Below are 14,197 nucleotides of genomic sequence, written 5' to 3'. Positions count from 1 at the left end.
GTAAACTGTCAGCACAGGGGTCAGAAATTTAAAAAGAGGTTTTAAAATTCCCTTTTTATTTTTACCTTTTTACTCACTTAAGTTTTACAATGTTTCATTTCTTCTCTCTTTTCCTGTGCTAGTTTTTGTCGGGGTTTTTATTGTTTTACCTTCTGCTGTGTAGCATAGTTCCCAAAAGGCTTTTTTTAAGTAGCTTTTGAGATTCTTGGGTGGCTCATCATAGGAAAATAAGAACCATGGAAGCAGAAGACTACGAAAGGGAAGGTGTTTCTAAATATGTACTTTCTGGTAACCATAGGTTTGTTTCCTCTCCTCATTTTCATACCTTCATTAGCCAAATTAATCTTTGCTTCTAATTACACAGGTGTGTATGTATAATACACAAACATATGTACGCTACATAAACACAGAATCCAACAGTTGATTTTCTTTTATATCCTTAGAAAATGAAACTTACATTTCATTTCAGCATTGTTTGCTCCAGAGCTGAAAAGGGTGAGCAATGCGAACATTTACTGTGAAAGGTATATGGGGTAATTACTTGCTGTTTTGTCGGACTCTTCTCGGACTAAAGGGGTTAGGTCTTTCCAGAGACTGGAGAATGGCGGGGGGGGGAAGGGCTAAGAGTTCATTACTTAGGTTTCTATAAGATGGAATAGTTATTGCTGCTGCAGAAGTGTAGTCTGTTTCCCTTGCCAATGCAATAGGTTATCTCTCTCGAGAAAGTTTTCAAACAAGAGTCTGCAATTACTTGTTTTTGCATGGTAGCTGGAGTGCTTTGAAGTAGCAGATTCATGGAGTGTTACCTTGAACAAAGTGGGGACCCACTGTCAGTTAAGACCAATAAGAGAATGTAAGGTCAGAATAGTAGTATCATGATACAAGCAATTGCCTTAGAAAAGGATTCTGGTCGTACCTGAGGTAATCTTTAGACTTCAGTAGTTTACTGCAGAGAATAAAGTATTTCTCATTAGAGATTTCTTCTTAGTGTAAGACCAGCTCTGCAATCACAGGACTTCTACAAGTAGCATCAGGTTGAAAGTGACTGTTTACATGGAAGTTGAAATTTACTTCTACAAAAAGTTTAGTCAGAATTACAGTGGTAATTCTGCTGCTGCAGCAGTTAAAAATATCAAACAAGTATGCTAAAGATGGGCATATGGATTGGCAGCAGCCACTAAGTACAGAGGAGGAAAAGCAGATCTCTTTTCACATGTCTCTTAGCTCAGATTTGTGCCCAATTATTTGACAAAAGATTAAGATTTTCCAGTGAATAATAGAACCATTCAAAAGTCTGGTCAGAAATCAAGGTTATCAACCTGTGTGATTTAAATGTGAAAGATAATGTTGTGGTAAAATTCTTGGCTTAATCAGAGAGAAGGTTGAGGAAGTTTAGAGTAAGTTTAAGCAAGACAACTTTAAATAAAAATGCAAGATGCAAATTAATGTGTATATGACAGCGTAATTTGTTCTACGATTTTTTTAATTCCACTTTAGAGGACTCCAGTAATTTTCAAGAATTTGCAGCATCGGATTGATGGTATCCTCTGTGTTTTCAGCTATTAGTGAATGACAGAATGTGGTCTGCATAACTGTTGCATATTGCTGTGTACACTTAATCCCAACTTTCTTTTTTAACTTGCTATTTTTAAAATAACAAGTTGGGTTGTCTGTGGGTGTTTCCTTTAAAAATTATTCATTATTCAAATTCCTTTTTCCTCCTGTGTGCTATCTTGATGACTCTTTGCTGCAAATACCTTGAGTCACAGCAAGTATTTCATTATAGTAACAGTTACAGCAGCAATAATATTGTCTGAAATATTTCTGTTCTAATGGTTCTTACTTGTCTCAAGTTGGAGGTCTGCTGTGCTGGATGTTGCGTACAGCAGTGGTTATCTTTGGCCTGAAGGTAAGGAAAAGATTAATAACGTGTGTAAAACATGCAAGCAGCTGAATATTTTGCAGGAAGCTCAGATTGTTACTTGCTTAAAAATATGATTCTGGCAGACTGAGGAGGCAGATTAAGGAGGAAAATGGGAGAAGGATGGACACAGTTTTCACCAGCTAGTTGATCACTGAACTATGTTAGGAAAACATCACAGAACAGATAAGGTATAAGAGACTAGAAGCAGAATGAAACTGTCTTTCTTTTTCTTCAAACGAGGAACATTTCCTATGAATAAGAATCATCCTGGAGATGGATAGTGGAGGCTAGAATCAGTGCCAAAGCAGATAACAAGATCAGATAGGAGAAGGCTAAAGTTGTTAAAAAGCTTCAAGATTGTTTGTGTTTGGGGGGAAAAAGGAAGAAGAGATGAGATAGATTGAAGGAATGAATCAAGAAGATAAATTCCCTGCTGTTTTGTCTAGCTGTCTTTGGATAGACATCCTTTGGGGAGGTTTAAATCTCTATATGAAAAGATTGAATGTTACAAGGAACTCTTCACTTTCTGCTTCTCCTCTCTGGGAGGGGAAAAAGCAGGCTGCTTCCGTGTTCCCTTCTAGCTTCTGTCAAGTGAGTGAACATGTTGAAAAGATTGATTGTGGGCTAGGAAGGCAAGTTTGAGACCTGGAATCACTCTTTTCATGGAAGTGAACAAGTTTCATGTTTCAGAGGGAGAACTGTTGCAAAATCACTGAAATAAGAAAAAGCACCCTCAAAGTAACTTTTTTGTATGCTGTTTTAATGTAAGACCGCACCTTTTTTTTTTTCCTTTTTTTTCTTCCCACCTTCTCCAAATACTTGCCATGTGAAGCTTTTCAACACTGAATTATGCTACTTACTGAAGAGGGGGTAGTTTACAAAAAATGTAAACGAGTGAAACCTGATCTAGTGAATGTGCATACTTTATGTGAGTATCCTAATGAAGTGTGTGTATTACAGTCCTGATACTTTTGCAGATGAAACAGGAGCCCCATATTTAGCCTACTGAACATACAACTTGCCTGTTACAGTCTTTGTGTACAGGAAAGGATATGATCATATGCATTCAATTTAGAAATCCCTTAGGGGTGGAAATGTGAAGCAGATATTTAAAAACAGTAATAAACTTTTTGATTTGTTTGGTCTCCATTTTCATCATGCTAGTGGAGTGCAAAGAAACAATGACATGTTTTTGATGTAACCTAGTAAGCATTAGGTGGCAGTAGTGTGTTGTATTTGGCAGCTGCTTTGTCGTTTGTTTTTATCTTCTGCAATCTTCAGTGCAGTGTAATAAATAGAGAAAACACATTTATTTCTATACAGTTTTTATAAAATGCTGATTTATGGTTGTGCTGACTATGTGCCTGTAAGGGCAGCCATTGTTTGGACTCTTGTACATAGGTGGGATTAGCATACTGTAATTTCTGCACAGTATTAGTGACTTATTTTCCAAAACACAGTATCTAACAGCAATAACATTAACTACAAATATTCTGATTAGAAATATGCTGTTAATGTCTGAATTTAGTTTTGCAGCCTTTACTTTTTCATAAGCTGTTGTGATTTCTGAATTTAATATAGCCTGATAGATGAAGTATGTTTTTATGCTTGTGTTTACTCTTTTTTTTTTCTTAGATAAAAAACAAACTTAGGCTCAAGAGAATGTTGGTGGGAACATAATTAACCTTTCAGCATAGTGGTGTTATTGTCACTCCAGATCTTAGACAAGTGTGGTTAACTTGTGACCCTTTTGGAGTTTTTTTCCCTTCAACCTTGTTTCTCACAGGTAAAGGATCTCAAGGAGTTTGGAACTGGTGCTGCATTGTATTAATTGGGCAGGATGATCAATTAATAGAAGAGCAAGAAAGTGTTGACAGAACATGCTATCTAATTAGTACCTGATGAACCATGTAGACCATGGAGCCCAGAGTATAATGTTGCTTTAGGGTAGCTCCTATACAAGACACTTATATGCAAAAGAAGCTTGTAGAAAAGCTAAAAAAAAAAAAAAAAATTCAGCATAGTTCCAGTGAAAGAAGTCTTTATTGCTGAAAATCTTTATCTTCCCCCATAAACTTGTGATTCTGTGAAACTTGGGGAAAGCTGGGAATAATTACTAATTCATAGAAGGAACATGTATTGAAGTATCAAACCTGTGTTTTGTACAAGTCTTACTCTTAAAAATCATGTAGACTTTTGTTTGTTTTGTCATCTTTTAAGTAAGAGGTGACCTACAAATTATGGAAATAGGTGAAATAGTTTTTTAAAAATAAACCTATATAGTTTTTCTTCCAGATTTTTGGAGTAGTAAGAAAGAAATGCTAGGGCAGTAAGATTTCCTGATAATTCCTGATCTTTCATGTGATAAAATGGCAAGAAAAATCATTCTAAGTTAAGAGCAGTTAGCACCACAATGCTTTGAGGGTCCATCCCAACTGGTTTTCTATTACATATTAGTTTGTAATAGTTTTTCAGTTGAAAATTAAGTAACTTTGAATTGAAAAGCTCTTTGAGTCTAGCAAGGTAGTACTGGCAGAATTACTTGGTTACTGGTAATTGGGGGGTTTCTTTTCATTTGAATAAATATATTGGTAATAAATTCATACTGTTCGTTCAGAAATACTCCCTCCTCCCATGATAGGAGAAAAGTTTAATGTTTACGTATTTAAAACATTTTTTCAAAATGAATTCATTTTCTCCTACAGTTTAAGCTTATTTGTTTTACTGAAATAAACCACTTCCTGGTTTAGAATACTTCTATTGAATAAATCACTTAAATTTTTGTAAAATAATTAAGTGTTTTTTTCATCCTGCTCTAATTTAATGAGTTTAGCTGGTGAAGATGGAAAATGGCTTCTTTCTGTGACCTTTCAGTGAGTGCCACAGGGTGGGGGCCAAGTGCATGTTTGTCACCTTTTTTCTTGACCCACCCAGGTGGCTAAAATGTGGGTTTCTTAAATTTAGCTATCAAAAACCTCAAATTTCAGTTTAATAAACAATTTTATAATTCAATCTGTGTTCTGATTTAAATCCATTACAGAATGGATTCTGCAAGAAAAAGAGAGTTCAGCCCCAAAGCGTAACAGCTAGTCTGCGTAGATTCTAATCTGTGTATCGTGCTGCCCGTAACCAGAGTGAATGAGCATTTGGAGCTGGTGTGCTTGATTGTTCAAATATAGCTGTTATATACATGCTGTAGGTAATACCAAATATGTGTGTTAATTATGTTAAATGCTGATAGGGATTTGTGTCTTAAAGTATTTAGTGTGACAGTGTATGTAGAATTAGCAAAAGTGTTAACTTTAAATGTAATTACATAGCTCCTGAAGTGTTGTAACTGTATTATATGGTTCCTTTTTTGTGCTGTGTCCAGTAGGGAGACTATTCAGCTTTATCTTTTGGTGCTCTATCAGCTGATCTGGAACTTTCAATACATGCTGCATAATTTGCTTTAAAATATCGCTACAAGCCTTATAATGGCATAGAATAGAACTGGAAATGTGCAGTTTTGCTGTGGTGTGGGGTGGTGGGGGAACCCACCCTCCTATACCGTGTTAAGCTTAGCTGTAGTATTTCAGGTACACAAGTTTAATATCTTGGGTAGTTCTAAACATGAATTTATTGAGCCCTGAGACCAACGGATACAGAATGTCTAGGTTTGTGATAACGATCATGAGGTGTGTGGCCTTGACCAGTCACACCTTAAATTGCCTGAAGACGGGGATTTCAGGAAGGGTACCCTTTGTCAAAAACCTGAGGTCAGTATGAACTTCGCAATGGAGTCAAGGTTTTTCCACTAACTATCACACTAGTATCTCATGGTCACAGCCTGTTGTAAGAGACTTTCAGACAGGCACTTCTGGATCAAAGCAACAAAACTCTTCTTTCCAAATGCAATTTTAGAAAGAGGAGGGATGCTGCACTAAGCTTAGTTGTCCAAACTTGATTCCAAAGCTATGGGAATATGAAGACTGAACATGGGCTTTTTGTAGAGAGAGAGAAAAAAACTGAGTACAGATGCAGAGAATGTCAGCCTACCATATTATGCTGATTCTTGAAATTATTTAGAAGAGTTGTAGATTTCTTAGATATTCATAGACATGGCTTAAACACTGTGGTCATGTGGCCGGATTAAGGAATCTTGTTTTAAGAATTTTAATTTCTTTCTAATAAAAATGTGTCCACGTTGTCTGTAGATAACTAGAGAAATGGATGCAATTATATGACCCATTCCAGCCCTTGTTTAGCAGTTAATTTCTCCAGGTTTCTATGAGCATTTGGTCAGATCTACACAGATTTGGTTGTTGGTTTAAATCTAGCCAAGGCTGGTGGTGTCTTAATTGCTACCACAGAGCAACCATTTGGCCTGTGCGAGATGAATGTTGTCAAGGTACCTTCTGCAAGGCGGACATTCATCCACTGGGAATGTATCAAGAAAGTTTTCATTAATTGGTCCCTTTGTTGGCATTTGTGGCAGAGCAGCCAAAAACTGAGTATGAACAGACACTCTGTGTCAGAGGGTGAGATTTATTGGCAAGTCCCAGTAAAAACTGGTATTTACTACATGTGTTGTAAGCAGGGGCAAAGGACTTTCCTCTCAAGAACAGCTTGGCATTAAATTTACTCAGATTTCTTTTTTCTTTTTTTAAGGCAGGGAAATGTAACAAGAATTCAGACTACAGTGGGAAATTAAATAGGAAATAGCTAGTTAATATTTTTGTTCTTAATGTTGAATGACTTCCAGCTTCCTTCTAATATGTGAAGTATTATGATGAGCTCTGTAGTCTACAGACAAATTTGCATGGACCTGTGAATACTTCTGTCAGATGAGAACACTTGACAGATTTTGTCCTGACCTTGTTAGCTTAACCTGTAGATAATAATTACAGTGGATAATGTAGAAATGTTGCAGAAAGCATGAGAAATGTTTTTAAGCATAGTTTCCAATTTTGGTATTTTTATGTTCGTGTTAACTCCTGTTTTGTTCTTGTTCCGTTAAAAGGATGCACTTCATTATGTCACAAGGAACGTACTGGTAATGATTTGTGCATTTTGTCTTAGTGCAACACGTTTGTTGCTAAAATTTGTATAAACAAAGACTGTTTGTATTAGGCTTTCTGTTCTGCTTGTGTAGGCCCATTGGGTCTTTAAAAGAATTTTAACTTATAATGTGGAATAAATAAAATAATAGTTTAGATTTATTAACCAAATAAACTGACATATATTAACTCTGAGAGAGAATTGTGATTCTGAAATTTGGATATATTGCTGCTTCGGTATTGAGCTTTGAATACAAGAATAAATATATTGAACTCCACAAATACTGATAATATGCCCTTTTTTTTTTTTTTTAAGAGTGTTGGCTATTAATCTGTGCAATTCTAGTAAGGAGTCAAAGTCTCATTCTGTTGGATTCCCAGCCATGAGTCTGGCAATGTTATTTGAAAAAAATGGCTTGGGTTTCTGTCTTTATCCGGCTGTTGCAATGTTTCCCCCTCTCATTCTTTTTCTCTTCTGAACAGCATAGTATCCAACTCTTGTGTCCACTTGCTGCCATTCACCTAACTCTCCTATCAGCAGAAATGGATGTCATTGACGTGTACTGCTGTTATCTCATACTATCAGATGCTTATCCATGGTGACTTTCACTTTTACAATGTTAATTCAACTGACCCTTTGCATACCAGTTTCATGACTTTTACCTCTTCTGTTTGTGATTTTAATTCAATTCTGTAATTTGTCAAAAATGGTGGCTTCACCAGATATGGAGCCATGCTCTGTTTGTAAAGTTAGGGTTGAATTTCTCTTCCATGATCATTACTGAGTGCCTTTCACCACTGCTTATTTTTGAATATAAAGACAGATCTTTTTACAAAATTCAGGAGGTAATGTAGTTGTAGTGTAGGTCATGAACATTGTGGCTTCCTTTTACTTTTACCATGACAAACCAAAAAGGATAATTCATACTTGGCTGGACATGTTATTTCTAGATGCATTACACGAAACAACTACTGTCAGGCTATAAAAATCATAGCTGCTACTACTGACTAACATGGAGAAGGATGCTAAGAGATACTAAGTTTATTTTAGATGTTAATATTCTATCATGGACTCCTATTTACAGCTTAGATTTAGTCATTAGATGTAGTTCCTACAAAAGGACGATCACTTGAACGCGTGTAAGTAATCCCCTGTTAAAACCTTGCTACTTGATTTACTCAGGAACTTAGGGCACATCTCTAGCTTTATAGATCCTTAGTCAAATATAGGTGCACATCCCCTATTGAAATAAAGCAGGAATTCAAGACTTGTTTAAACTTGTCAATTTAATTTAGCAAGGTGATTCCATGAGACTGTAGATAATTGCAGAGTTAAAAATCTTTAATAAATCTGACACGTTAGAAATCTACTATGCTGTAACTGGTGGTAGTACTGACTGCTCAGTGGTTACTTTGACTCATGATAGTAAGTCCAGAATAGTCTAATTTTTTAATTTTTCAGCTCTAATGGTTTCATCATTGTTCTATGTATGTCTTTACTTTTGAATTCTGGAAGCTTAATAATGGTTTCCCTTACACACACACACAAAAAAAATCTAAAATGTGTGTAATAAGTCTGAATATTTCTCAGAAATTATTGTCTCAGGAGAGAAGGTCAAGATCCAGTGCAGTCAAATCTGGTTCATCCTTTCTATATTACTTTTTATTTGTGGCTGAAGATATCTCCAAATATTGGACAGCTTTGAATGAAATATTGGAAAATAGGAAAGACAAAGTCATAGAAAGCAGAGAGTGCTCCTTATTTCAACCCTGGAAAAATTTAAAGCTGATCTACTTGATTTTCCTCAGTCAGAAAAATTAGAAAGTTTACATTTTAAATAGGCTTACTTAAAACCTGTGGAATTTTAGGGGGCAGACATTCTTTACAGTTATCTGTGAAAGACATAGTAGTAAATGAAAGCACTTTTTCCTAACTTAAATAAAAAATAGGAAGTAGTAGTAGTTTTCATAGAAAATAAAGCCTCCTATTTTGATGTACGGAATTGGGGACGTGGTGCATCTTTGGTTTTTAGAGTGAATACCCCTTACATGCAAGGCAAAATAGTAATGGTAATGTATTAAGTAATAAATGTGAGAAGGAATAGTACTTTTTTTAACCTTTTCTAAATAATCAGCCTTTTCAACTTGTCATGTGGAAAAGTAGTTATGAGTAAAAGTTTGGCTATATTAAGCAGTTTAGTTAGCGTGTATTCCACAGTTTAGCAAGAGATGACAAACCTATGCCTGTGTGCTTCACCCCTCCCCTCCTAGTAAGCTGTATTAAGTTGATTCTGACTGGGTGCTGTAAATTTCTTTTTAAAAATAAATTTGTGAACACCAGTAAGAAATGTACATTAAATTGATTTAACTAGATGTTTTCTGCTTGCTAATTTGAATTTGATTAAAATCAATCAACCCTATTACATTTATTGCTTAAAGTTAAGCAACTCGTACAAGTGTTAGGAGGATAGGGACCCTAGCGTGTCATCTCTGTGTCGCTTGATTTGCTCAACCAGCTATCACAGTTTCTCATCTTGTGGTATGAGAGTTCTTAAGGTCTGTTGGTATGGTTATCGAGATGTGATACCGTTACAGTTATTGACCAAATGGTCTTTATTTACTTCCAGGGATTAAAGTCCAGGGATTAGTTTTGCAATTCTTAAAGTGCAGAAGGGACCAAACTTCATGGAGTATAAAGTAGGCAGAAATAAAGAATGTAGCAGTTGAATGTGCTGTAGCATGTTCCAAATTCATATACAAACCCTGTGGGTGAAAACCATGTGTGGTACACTGTATAAATAAAAATCTCACTGTGTAAATATTTGAACTCAAGTAATATTTGGAGTCAACACTTTTAATTATTTGGTGAACACAACAACATTGACACCTTTTTCCTGAGACAGAAAGTTTGCTCACTTGCTTGTTCTTTATTCTGCAGTAGGTATCAAAGGCCATAGATTAGCATAGTGAAATACAATTAATTTACCTAAACTAAGATGTTCCATGAAAAACCGCTAAATTTTTGGATACTTAAATAACCATGAACTGAACCTGTATCTGCATTTCAGAGTATTTTTGCTGGGTGATGTGCTGTTCCCCACTATACCCAAGCTGCTGAAAAGTAGAGTCTGATGTATATTAAAAATAAGATAGTTCAATACAGTTGCTTTAGAAAGGTATAATGATGTTACTGTAATGTAAAAGGGCATGAGGTTAAGTTTGTATTAGCCTGCTTTTTTGTTTCCCTGCAGCACTAAAAATTTCACCAATCTCCAACAGATAATGTTTGAAGTGTGGCTTTCATTTGAGCTTTGGGCTTCAAGGCTTGTACTTTTTCAAATTTTTCTTAGTGGAATGGTTAATTTCTTTTTTTTTTCAGGGTTTGTTAGGTTTAGTTTTTGCAATCACTAAGAGCCAGAGTCCTCAAGAAATACTATGACAATGTGACATTTAAGATGAACGTCAGGGGAGTGAGCGGTATTGCATGTACGTGCAAGGTATTTTTTATGGTTAACAAATGAACTAATACATTTCCATTATCAAGCAGTTTATTTTTTAATGCAATAACTACAAAGCATCATATGCTGTAAACTGATGTAAATTCCAGACAGTCTTTAGTGATGGAAAGAAGTTAGCAGATTACTTCTAGTAGATGTATAACAAAGGAAAACTGGATTGGGTGTATCTCTCTAACCTTCCTTTTCCCCTCCCTCTGTCAAACTCAGAAAAATATACATTATTGTTTTTTATAAAGTCCTATTAAGTAGTAACATGTTAGTAATTTTTATTACAGTGTTCAAAAAATCAAGACAAGTGCTCAGTGAGAAGGTATTTTTATGGAAGTGTTGCTTCTTAAAAACGTTACGTGTGTGCAGCCAGAAAGATTTAAATACATCCTAAGTGCAGTAATAGAGCTCAGGTGGCAGGTATGAATGACATGAAGATAATTTGCACAGATTGTGAGAAGTGATATTGCAGGAGACATTGGGGGGCCCTAACAATTGACGAACTTACAACTGGATGCATACAGGGAGAGATGAACAATGGTTTGGTTTGAGTAGAAGGAGATAGGTTGAGTAGAAAACAGCCTTGTCCGTTTTCATTACGGAGCTTGTACATGGTTGCAGCTGAGATTAACCCAGAAATAAGGCTGAATGGGAAAAGAGGAGGAGATCAGAAACGTTCATCATATTTCACCTCCCTCAAAACCAAACCCCTGGCTTGTGTTGAGGCAGCTCCTCTGAAGGGTATGCTGGAGAGGGAGGAGAATCAGAAGCAAGAATATGGTAACCAAGAAAGGGGGAAGAGACCAAAAGAGAGTATGGTTGATTAACGTCTGAAGTATTGATGGAGGGCATTAGAGTGCTCCCTCTAAACTTCAGCTCTTAGTAGGTTGGCTGAAATTTTGGTGTGATGTCCTCTGTGGGTGGTGTCTGAGGTGGCTGAACGGGGGGGACACCTCGTTTGTTGTCTCAGAGAGAAGGGTATGGGCAGTTGAATCAAAAGTGGATTTTTGCTACACACCAGCATTCTTGGATTTTGATCAGCAAGCTGGAGAGTAGGAAAATAGAGTCAATGAGAACAGGTAGGTAATGAATTCAGATGAAATGGGGATGCTGGGGGAAGAAAAAAAAAGGGATTAGAGTAAAAGAGCAGAGGTTTGAGGATTTTTTAGTGTAGACTTAGGCTACTAGAGAGTAATAGAGGAAGAAGCCTGACAAAGGAAGGAGCAAATAGTTTCAGAAGGCATGGAGACCAAAATGGATATATATTTGTTTTTTAATTAGCAGATCCCCTACAATGTAGTTGTTATTAGTTACATGAAATTGTAGTTTTTCAAATATAAAAATTGCATATGCCACAAATATTGTTTTCTAAATCTATAGGAAAGAAGTTAAAAGCTAAAAGAGAAAGCTGAAGAATAATTAATTTAATGCATTATTCAAAAAAAAAAACACAACAAAACAACAGAAAGCCTTTTCTGCATTGATGATTATTTTTCCAAAGTGCGTCTGTGACACTTGTGGCTTACTGTTTTTCACTGACTACTTCAGTATAGTCCAAAACCACTTTTTGGTCAGACAGAGTTTGGGTGTAGCGAAGGCCAAGTGTGACCAGTTTTGTGGGGGTGTTTTGTCAACATTCTCAGCAGGAGGGAATCAGTGTTCTTGGTGCTGTTTTGGGCAATGGGTCAGTAACATGCTCATGTATCTGTAAGACACTGATCTGAGAAGGTGTGGTCTTGTGGCCAATCCAAACATATAACAACATGGGCAACAGTTTTCTGGCAGTGCTGTTAAAATCTAATTAAGTTTCAGTGGCACTAAGTCTGGTATAATATTCCTTGATAGGCCTTTACACCCTTTTGGGTGTAAGCCTGTGGGAGAGTGCTTACAGTGTCATCCAAATGGAGTGAAATACACAGAAGTCATAACTCTCTTTGTAGGTTCTATAATTAATCCTCCAGTATTTGGGGTGGGTCCAAATTTTTAGATAAAGCATCTGGAATATTTTAAAATAATGAAGTATCATTTTTTTTAGATAAAATATTGCTTTGAGGAGTAACTGTTGGATGCATACCTCAAACATAATCGCTGAAAGGAAACCATATAAATCCTTAATGTGATCAGACTATTTTGCCTTGTGTGCTTAGTAAGCATTGATTTATTTTTTTAAAAATGCCCTTTCACCAATGTGGTATACAATCAACCACCAACATTAAAAATGCTATTAAAATTGAAATACAACTGGAAAAGCAAAGGTTTCAGAAAAATGGATTTGAAAACAATACATTTAAATAGCTTTTACAGTACAACATGCCATCAGAATGCTGAATTGAGTGCCTACCAAGTAAAGATATAATTACTCATTGTCTAATTAGCTATTTAGAATACAGTGATTAAATGCGATGACTGAACCTTCCTTATTTGTTTGCACCTGAGAATGTTGTTGTCTTCAGTTGGGGAGATAAAACGAGGATCTCTAAGAGATAAACCTAAATTTATGGATCACAACTGTGCTTCAGCCATATTTTCAGCAAGTTGCAAGCTAGTCCTCACTCTCGAATGCAGAGATGACTTCAAGTGTGCTTACTCATATGGTGGAACAAAAATATACATTTGTGTACAGGCTTCATACTCGAGGTTGCAGGTGTGTTCGTTGGTATATGGAAGAATACCTGTGGAAAAACTTGAGGTCAAAGCTTAATATTTTGCTTTTATGTACGTTCTGTTGTTGTCATACCAGGGGTGTATCTGGGTAATACCCATCAGCGCAAATGGTAGATGCGTACATCAGTGAGCAAACAGACTCCAGTAGAAGTGGTCCTTTTAAATTTCGTATTTTATGAAACACACGTGATATTAGGATTCCTTTCCTGTACAAAATTGATTATAAACTAGAAGAAAGTGATTCAGTTAATCAGAAATTTGCTCAAATACTTGTATAACAGCTGCTCTAAGTCTTAAAATCTGCTGTACATCTCAGTGCCCCAACTGATATTAGTATAAAGGGCAGAAGCTAAAGCTCCATAATAAGGGATATCTTGATTTATAACACAGTTAACGGCTGATAGGTCTGATTATATCGCAACGTTCTCATCTTAAATGCTGTTTCCTGTTGGCCCACCGCTTATACCGCGCAATTTAAAATATCAAAAAAGAGATTACTGGGGATGAATTCAAGCTATAGGAAGATGGAGCTTTGAAGGTTCCTCTTCAGCAGACATTTGAACCAAAAAGAAGTCAGAATGCTCTGTTCCGAACCTGTAGTACAAACAGTAAAGCAAATGCGTTACCAGTTTAATTATTAATGCCAATTTAATGTGGGATTTCTTGCAGCCATGTCCTTGAATAACCATTTCTTAACTAAAAGGACACAATTTTGTAGCCAGTGATCCATGGCTTTAAATATTTGGAAGGGCTATTGATTCACTGAACTGGAAGAAACTGAAGATGTTGAGGCAGATTTTCAAAAGTAGAATTACATGTATTATAAATTATATTTGATCATGTGTATTCTAATTACCATTTAAAGAATAAAAAGCTAGGTCCATGTAATACAGTATTCAGTTCATCTGTAATAGCCTTAACTAAACATTGGTGGTATTGTTTAAATCAGCTGTCTGTAATATTACGAGAGCTACTAGAACCTAGACCACCTCCTCTTGTTCCCGTGTTGTGGTCCTCTGCATGTACCTGTTTCTGTGTGTGGTAGTCGTTCTCTCTAGGTAAAT

At 36.1% G+C, this 14,197-nt stretch overlaps 1 protein-coding gene across 3 annotated transcripts in view; it reads left to right on the top strand.

The window, feature by feature from the left end:
- The window catches only part of DNAJC24 (DnaJ heat shock protein family (Hsp40) member C24), a 43,339-nt gene that overhangs the window by 11,869 nt on the left and 17,273 nt on the right, over positions 1 to 14,197 (top strand). The gene's annotated exons all lie outside the window — the stretch shown is intronic.

This window comes from Phalacrocorax carbo, chromosome 5 (assembly GCF_963921805.1).
Source record: "Phalacrocorax carbo chromosome 5, bPhaCar2.1, whole genome shotgun sequence".
Classification (NCBI taxonomy): Eukaryota; Metazoa; Chordata; class Aves; order Suliformes; family Phalacrocoracidae; genus Phalacrocorax; species Phalacrocorax carbo.
The sequence above is the reverse complement of the archived record's forward strand: the minus strand, read 5'-3'. Positions and strand labels throughout refer to the sequence as shown.